Genomic DNA, 9,620 nt, shown 5'->3' on the forward strand with positions numbered 1-9,620 from the left:
TGTCCTCTGAGACACGCCCTGGCCCTGTCCCTCTTTTAAAAATTCTTGTTCCGTTCATGGTCCATCCCAAATTGCAGCCATCCCTGCGGAGGGACCTGAGTGACCAAGACTGAAATCGCCCTCTCCCTTGGGCCTCTGATGCCCTGCCCATCCCCCTCAGGGATGCTGACTGCCCGGAATTCTTCCACTTAAAACACTCGACTAATTACCAAAAGGTTGGCTGTCCCAAGCCACAGATCACCATTCGAGAGAACAATGTGGCTGTCTTGCTCCCAGAAAGGCTGATAGCTCTGGAAGACAGTTTTACTCTGCCTTCCGGGTCTCCATGCGTCAGAAATGGATCGACAGCAAAGGGTTGAGTTTGGTCTCTGGGGCTTTTCTCCACTGGCCTGGAAACTTCTGGATGGCAATGAACATAAAAAGGGCTTCAGGCCCTCTGGGTGCCCAATGTGCATTTAATCCATGGGATTTTATAGACCAGGAGCCTGGTCACGTGTCAGGGAGTTGCCTTAGTGATAAATAAGCTCCTGGAAGCCACATGATACCCATGTAACAAACAGGAAAGAACAGGGTCACGTGGCTGGAACCAGCTACAACCCTGGCTACATGGTCCCTTCCCTCACAACAGCCACAAAGGGATGAATACAAAGATACACACAAGCCAGTCATACTTGCAGTTTGCTTTAAATACAGACCTGCAGTGTCCTTCTACACCACTGGGCAGCCCGACAGCCCCCTCCCACTTCCAGGAGATGGATACACGTCTATCTCCAGCCTCACAGATGGCATGTCTCATATACATGCTTTCATTTTTATATTTATAGAAACAAGAGGATGGCAATTATTAAAACATTTCAGGTGCGGTTTTAGGAATCTTACAAGTACAAAGACATGCTCCCCAAAGGCCCGCTTGCTTGTGTGTGTGTGTGTCCATCAAAAACCTCCCCTGTTCTCCTAACTCCACACATTTACAGCCAATGTCAGTGGCCCAGTCAAGGAATGTGTGCAACAATGTGTGCACGCTGGGACACGGGGATGCTGCTGTGCCCGCGTGCACCTATGTGATTGAGGATCTGAGTCTGTGTTTTTGCATGCGGCTGTATGTAAAGACAAGGAATCATTTTTGTCTCTGCACCATCACATGCTTTCTATACCCATCGCTGACACTTCAGGCGTCCTCTCTGCTTGGACTATGAATGAGATCCCTGCACTTCCCCGGCCTCCCTTTGCCAGTGGGCGGATGGCAGCTTATGAGTGATCAAACCTCATCAGGACACTAATCAAAGTGGCCCATAAAAAAGGCGTCTAGCCCTGACACTGTTGGAGGACCCAGGGCCCAGGAAAAGGGGGAGCGAGATCCTTAAACAAAGGAGCCAGGTGGAGTGAGACATTGGGGTGACCTGCCTACTGGCGTGCTAAGACTTGTGCGCAGGCACGCACGCACACACACACCATCGCATCTTCTCCCATCTAGAACTCAAGCTGTCTTTGCCTTTGTTTCCCATGCTTCATTTTCTGCCTCCAGCATCTCGAGAGGCAGCTGTCTGTTTTGTAGGCGGAAAACAGATGGCCTCTGGCGGCGATGCATTCTGAAAGCAGAGCACGGAGGGAGGGGCAGTTGGCTCTCTGAGAGTCCTTGCTTATGAGCTAATCTGTCTAGTGGATTAGTGGGCAGAGCAGGGTATTTTTAAAGCCAGGCAGATGTTGGTGTGGAGGAGGAAGAGATATGGAACTGGAGGGGCTGATAGCAATGGAAAATATTTACTGTGCACCTAACCGCGTGCCAAGTATTCCACGTGAATCACGTCACTTCACGTCGGCAACCTTGCGAGAATGATTAACAGATGCGGTTTCAGTTTATGTGGCAGTTGCAGGAACTGACGCTGAAGGGGGGGTTGAGTAACTTGCCCAAGGTCATGTGGCAGGAAGATTTGGGAGGACCGAGCATGAGGGAAGATGGCAGGAATCGAGGCAAGGATGGTGAGGCTTTGGCTCGATTACCTGAACATGTCATTTGGGAAGATCCACTGCTAGCCAATGACATCAGGTTTGATGGAGTCGACGTTGGCTGAGAACAAACGAAGCCCTCAGTGAGACGGACTGGCACAGCCAGGGCAATGGACTCCAGCGTACCTGCAGGCAGGACGTCGGCACTGGACCTGACAGTCTTTTGTCCTGTTGGAGGGAAGGCTGCCCTGTGTGGGCACTGAGTCGACTGCCAGGAACAAAGACTAACGACACCGGGCACCTGGTCATGTGCTTGCTGCCTGTCCATACACATTCTATTCAAGTCCTTTGTCCATGCTTAAAGTTAGGTTGGTGTTTTGCTGTTGAGCTAAAGGAGTTTTTTTTTTTTTTTACATAAAAAGGCTTTATTTGCAAGGCAGGGTTAGTCAAACAAGCCAAAGCCCACGTTGTCATCTGACTCCTTGGATTCCTCCTTCTTCTCATTTTTCTTCTCTGCTGCAGCTGGGGCTGAGCCGGCAGCAGAAACGGCCACAGCGCCACCCGCAGGCACACTGGCAAGCTTGCCAATACCCTGGGCAATAACGTCTTCAGTGTTCTTCCCGTTCAGCTCATTGATGACCTTGTTGAGCTGGTCGGCGGCGGCCTCGATGCCCACAATGTCCAGGATTTTCTTGATGTCCTTGGTGCTGGGAGACGCATTGCCCCTGAGGGCGGCCAGCAGGTAGGAGGGGACATAGCGTATTCTGAAAGGTTGCAGAAATGTCCCAGCAGCCATGCTACCTGAGGCCTCTACTCACACCCCCTCCACCGGCCTAAAGGAGTTCTTTATGTATTTAGATATTAAGCCCTTATCAAATATATGGTTAGATACCTTTTTCCCCTCTGTAGATTATCCTTTCATTTTGTAAAGCCCTTTGAGACTTCTTGCCGTTAAAAATATATATACTTCGTTTTTAATTTTTGTTTGACATAGTCCCATTAAATTTTTATGTTTGATAAAGTCCCGTTTGTTGCTTGTTTTGGGTATCGTATCTGACAGTTGGCTGTCAAAAACAAGGTCTTAAGGCTTTTCCCCTTGTCTTTCCCCATCTTTAACAAGTTCATGGACAATCCCTGTGTTTACAAAAGCAAGTATTTCTGTCAATGAGCAGCGTGGCGTGGCTTTCCCTTTGGTATCTGGCGCCACAGAGGACGGCTGCGCTCTGCCCGGGTGCTGTATCAGACCTGTTTCACCACCACACACTGAGTTTGTCCTTTGCTGTCTCACAAGCTACCACCACCTGAGTGGCTTAAACAGCACACCTTTGTGATCTATCTCTGGGGCAGGGATCAGCTGGGTTCTCTGCTTCAGAGTCTCGCAGGGCTGCATGCAGGATGTGGGTCAGGCTGAGGGCTCATCTGTAAGCTGGACTGGGGATGGATATACGTCTATGCCTCTAAGTTTTTCATGTGATTCAGTTCTTGTGAGCCATGGGCCTAAGAGCCTCAGCTCCTCTTGAGGCCTCTTTCAGTTCCCTGGCCTATGAGCCTCTCCACATGGTTTCTTGGATTTCTCCCTTCATGTCAGAAAGCACATCTGAGATGGCAACAGAGTTGGCTAGCAAGGCAGTAGTCCGTCCTATGTAACCTAATCATAGAAGAGACAGCCCCTGATTTCTGCCATATTCGCACGACAAGCAGCCAGCCGCAGATTCTCCCACACTCCATGGGAAGTTGAGGGGAAGCATCTGTGGCTACACCAAAGCCAGAATTCCAGGCAGCAGGATCCCTGGGGGACACGGCAGATGGTACCTAGCACACACACCACGCAGCCATGGGGAAAGCCCACTGTACAGTCATCCACAGTGGGCACCTGGTGTGTTCCCCCACCCTGCCTTCGTTCCTTATATTATCATAACAGCACCTGGCTTCTGAGAAGGACTACCTCTTCCATGCTCACAGTCTAAGATCTGTAGGAGCCTATTTAGAGCCCTGTCATCTTAGTTCTTACACACAGGTCACATCGGTACATTTCACATAGGTGGGAGGTATGGGCCCCACTTCATTCTGTGTAGAGATGCAGCTGTCCCAGCACCATTCACTGAAGTGGCTACTTCCCCCAGTGAAGGCACTCAGAACCCTTGCCAAAAGTCAACTGTCTACAGATATGAGTTTACTTCTGCGTTATCAGCTTTATTCCATTAATCTATACACCTATATTTATACAAGTACCAGCCTGTTTTGATTAAAATAGCCTTATAGAATGTTCTAAAATCAGGAAGGGAAAGTGTTCTTACTTTGTTCTTTTTAAAAGTTTGTTCTTGCTAGTCACGACCCCCTACAGTTCTGTATGAATCTGCAGATCAGCTTTTCCACTTCTCCAAAAGAAATATGCTAACATTTCAATAAGAATTACATTGAACCTGTAGATCACTTTGGGTGTATTGACCAAATACAGGGATATACATCGTAGACAACTAAAAAGGTGGGGAAATCCTTGAACTAACTACAAGCTTTTCTTTCTTGTTGTGTTTTGTTTAGTTCTTTGTCAGTGGTCTGTTGTTGTTTTGTTGTATATTGTTGCTTGGTTTTGTTCTGTCTTGTTTTTGTGAATGTTATTATGTCCGCAGGTCTGTCTACATAAGATAGGATGGATGAACTATCTGGAGGAAAAACAACGGGACTGACAGTTGCAGGGGGACATGGGCTAGGGGGAGGTGGAGGGAAAGGAAGTGGTATTAACAAACCCAGGGACAAGGGAACAACAAGTGATCCAAATTGGTGGTGAGGTGGGTGTGGCCGGCCTGGTAGGGCATGATCAAGGGTAATGTAACCAAGAGGAATTGCTGAAACCCTGGTGGGGACTGAGCATGATAGTGGGATAGGAGGAAAGTCAAGGGAAATAGAGGAAAGAGCTGGGAGGCAAAGGGCATTTATAGAGGTCTCCATAAAGACATGTACATATGAAAATATATATGAGGATGGGGAAATAGATCTATGTGCCTATAAGTTTAGTATTAAGGTGGCGGAAGGACATTGGGCCTCTATTCAAGTACTACCTCAATGCAAGAATACTTTCTTTTATTAAATTGGCATTCTATGATGCTCACCTTCCCGACACAACCGCTGAAGACAAAGCAGGTGAACAAGCAAATGTGGTGAAGAAAGCTGATGGTGCCTGGCTATCAAAAAAATATAGAGTCTGGGGTCTTAAAGGCTTGAAGGTAAACAAGCGGCCATCTAGCTCAGAAGCAACAAAGCCCACATGGAAGAAGCACACCAGCCTGTGCGATCATGAGGTGTCGAAGGGATCAGGCATAAGGCATCATCAGAACAAAAAAAATCTTACCATAGTGAATGAAGGGGGAAGTGCAAAGTGGAGACCCAAAGCCCATTTTTCGGCCACTGGAGATCCTCTTGCAGAGGGGTCTAGGGAAGGAGATGAGTCAGTCAGGGTGTGATGTAGCACTGATGAATACAGCTTTCCTCTAGTTCCTAAATGCTTCCTCCCCACCAACTATCATAATCCGAATTCTACCTTGCAAGTCTGGCTAGACCAGCGGATGTACACTGGTACAGATAGGAACTGGAAACACAGGGAATCCAGGGCAGATGATCCCTTCAGGACCAGTGGTGTGAGTGGTGATACTGGGAGGGTAAAGGGAGGGTGGGTTACAAAGGGAGAACCAATTACAAGGATCTACATGTGGCCTCCTCCCTGGGGGACGGACAACAGAAAAGGGGGTGAAGGGAGACATCGGACAGAGAAAGATTTGACAAAATAATTTATAAATTATCAAGGGTTCATGAGGGAAGGGGGAGTGGGAAGGGAGGGGAAAAAATCAGGACCTGATACCCGGCTTAAGTAGAGAGCAAATGTTTTGAGAATGATGAGGGCAATGAATTTACAAATCTGCTTTACACAATTGATATATGTGTGGATTGCGATAAGAGTTGTATGAGCCCCTAATAAAATCATTAAAAAAATATTGTCTCCCAACCTATGAATACAAAATGTCTTTTCATTTACTTAATTCCAGCATTATTTCAATGTTTTCTTAATTTTCAGTGCACGAGTCTTTCCACTCTTGGCTAAGTTTATTCCTTGATATTTTGTCCCTTTTGATGCTTGTGTAAATGGAATTTTCTTCATTTCTTTTACAGTTTGTTCCGTGCTGATACACAGTAAGAACTGGTTTCTGGGTGCTCATGTCGTACACTGCAATTTTGCTAAATCTATTTATTTGTTCTAGTAGCTTTCTTTGGACTGTTTGGAATTCTTACAACCTAGGCTATTTTCAATCCTGATGCGTTTTATTTTTCTTGCTCAGCTGTTATGTCTGGAACAGAAACACAATGCCTAGCAGTCACCTTGTTCTTGATCTTAGGGCGAGCTTCTGTCAAAGCCTTCATCATGCGGAGGACCCTCCCCTCCCACCAGCACTGGATGGCAGCAGCGGTGCTCCTGGCTTGAGAGTCCTTGACCCCGCAGCTCACCCCCACATCCTCCAGGGAGCGCAGCATGTCTCTCAGTTCTCTTGAGACCTGAAAAACTCAAGCCATCATTCATGATTTTGAGTTATATTTCCCCTTAATAAAGATCAAGATCGCTATTTCTATATTACTTTGCACAGGAAATCTCATACCTTGTCTGATCCGAAATAGAAGCTTCTCGGAGGTGAATCTGGCAAACGCTGGCACACAGGTACAGGCACCCAGCACTGACCGAGACTGTTCGTGGGTGCTGCTACCGCTACAGACCGCTGGACAGCATCTGCTAGTTGTTTTCAAGCCTTATCGGACATTTCCAGGAGTCCAGATTGCACATGAGTTAAGCACTGGGTACCGACTGCACGTCCTGCAGTACCAAACCACCAGCAGCTCCATGGGAGCTTTCTATTCTCGGAGCTGCAGTCTTGCAATTACAAAGGGGCAGGTCTACCCTGTCCTACAGGGTCACTGTATGTGCCTGAATCAACTCAATGGCAGTTAGTTGGCAGGTTATGACGTTTCTGCGTGTGTGTGTGTGTGTGTGTGGTGTTATTCTTGCATCACCTGGCTTCAGAAATGTCCTATGAGTTACTTAGACTTTGGCAAATTTGGAAAGGGTAAACTGCTGACAGTTTTAACATCTTCTGTACTTTCATGGGTGGAATACCCCTTAGAAGTGAGGAGGAAGGCACTTTGTATCACATACTTTGGACATATTATCAGGAGGGGCCAGTCCATGAAGGAGGACAAGTTTGGAGAAGGGGCCATGAAAAAGAGGAAGGCTGGCAGTGAGATGGATTTGACACAGTGGCTGCACCAATGGGCTCAACCCTAACAACCGTTGTGTTGTATTGTCGAGAGCAGCCCTACCAGTCAGCGCCAACTTGAAGACAAGAGGGGCAGAGACACAGAAAAGCACATGTACATTACATACCTTTCTTTAGATTTGTACAGATTCACCTTGTCTTTTTCTCTCTGGCCCTGGACAGGGCTATCCTAACAGAGGGGGAAGACTCCAGAGACGAGGCAGGGGGTTTCTCCTTCATGTTCCCCAAACCTCCAGAGACTCCTCCTCAGGGCACGGAGTGCTACACCAGTAACAGCCACAGCATCCTGTGAAATAAATAAGGGGACCAGATTTTAACATTGGTAAAGTCCTGGCGAAATAGCCACATGGCAGCCGAAAACCGTACACCCTAGCTTGTCGTGCATCCTTTCCAATAAACTGGGACTTTTAAAAAATGCCGCGGGACATGGGAAAAATTGTTAAAAATCAGGACTGTCCTGCCAAAAGCGGGACATCTGGTCACCTTAAAGAGGGGTGTGGCCGCAAGGACTGTGCATGTCCATCTTGGACAGTGTGTGATCCTGCTCCAGTCTGCCCTCACACACTCAAACTCAAGCCCGACAGCTCGGAATGCGACTTTAAGTTGACGGGCAATGACATTTACGTGTGCCTCTGACGCACGCCTTTCTGCTTTCTCGACTGGGCTGTTATTTGCGGTGGCTTGCAGGAATGGAGCTCAATTTCGTTCTTCCTTCTGCAAGGCTTTGTTGCTGGTGCGGCGTGCCACTGCCTGGACTGCGGCCCACAGTGAGCCCTCGCACAACACGGCATGGTCCTGTGCCATCCTTGCAGTCGTTGCGATGCCTGAAACACTGTGACAGTCACTGCGTCAACCCATCTCCTTGAGGGCCGCCTTCTTCTCTGAAGTCCCTTCCCTTTACTGAGCATGATGACCTTCTCCAGGGACTGGTCTCCATTGGCAAAATGTCTAAAATACATAAGACGAAGTCTTGCCATCCCTGCCTCTAAGGAGCACTCTGGCCTTACTTCTTCCAGGACAGGTTTGTTTGTCCTTTTAGCGGTCCATGGCACTTTCGATGTTCTTCTCCAGCCCTGTAATTCACATACATGGATTCTTCTATGGTCTTCCTTATGCAAGGTCCAACTTTCACGTGAAGCTGATGAAGAGGCCTCAGAGTAATATCCTTGCTTTTCAATCCTCAAAGAGGTCTTCTGCAGCAGATTTACCTTCAGCAATGTGTTGTATGATATCCTGACTGCTGCTTCCATGAACATTGGTTGTGGATCCAAGTAAGATGTCATCCTTGACAACGTCAACTTTTTCTCCATTTAGCATGTCACCTATTGGTCCAGTTGTGAGTTTAGTCTTTTTCGCCTCGAGTCACAATCCAAATGGAAGACTGCAATCTTTAATCTTCATCAGCAAGTGCTTCAAGTCCTCCTCACTTTCAGCAAGCAAGGTTGTGTCATCTGCATATCTCAGGTTGTTTGTAAGCCTTCCTCCAATCTTGATGTCACATTCTTCTTCATACAAGTCAGCTTCATGTTCTTCAGCTTCATTTGCTCAGCATACAGATGGAATGAGTATGGAGAAAGCCTACAACCCTGCTGGCACACCTTTCCTGATTGTAAACCAAGCAGCAGTCCCTTGTTGGTTCCACAACTGTTTCTTGGTCCATGTTCTTCACGAGCACAATGAAGTGTTCTGGAATTCCCATTCTTGGCAAGGCTATTCATGTTTATTATGGTCCACACAACTGCATTCCTTGGCATAGTCAACAAAACACAAGTAAACATCTTTCTGGCATTCTCTGCTCCCTTGTTTCCTGTCCCCTTCTGCATCCAGCCTGAACTTCTGGCAGTTCCCTGCCAATGTACTACTGCAATCACTGCTGTACGATCTTCAGCAATGCGACTATAGTGTGAGCATTCGATTGGGCTGCCTCTCTTTGGAATGGGTGCAAATATGGATCTCTACAGTCAGTTGGCCAAGTAGCTCTCTTCCAAATTTCTTGACATAAACAGGTGGGTGCCTCCAGTCCTTTCATCTGCTTCTGAAAGAATACAAATATCTGATCTTGGCCGTAACATACAGGTATAGGGACAGTGTACATGGTCACCTACTTATGACTGGCTTCAGGTTTAAATCACAAGACAGTCATGCAAGTGAGGGATGCCTGCACTCCCCTGGGCATTCTGTGTCTACCCTTTTCCTCCTTGATGCAAGCCACAGGATGCAGCACCCTCAAGCATCCTTGAACACAGTCAACTCAGAACACGGAGGAATCATCGCTGCTGCACTGGTTAGCAGGGGCTGGGAGACTCACTGACATGCCACTCAGGATACAAGAACCAAATACCTCATGGGCATTCC

The 9,620-nt window shown here is 47.5% G+C and overlaps 1 pseudogene; it reads right to left on the bottom strand.

The window, feature by feature from the left end:
- Positions 1-2,344: 2,344 nt before the first annotated feature.
- On the bottom strand, positions 2,345-2,743 carry LOC142424865 (large ribosomal subunit protein P2 pseudogene; annotated as a pseudogene).
- Positions 2,744-9,620: the final 6,877 nt, after the last annotated feature.

Source organism: Tenrec ecaudatus, chromosome 13 (assembly GCF_050624435.1).
Source record: "Tenrec ecaudatus isolate mTenEca1 chromosome 13, mTenEca1.hap1, whole genome shotgun sequence".
Classification (NCBI taxonomy): domain Eukaryota; kingdom Metazoa; phylum Chordata; class Mammalia; order Afrosoricida; family Tenrecidae; genus Tenrec; species Tenrec ecaudatus.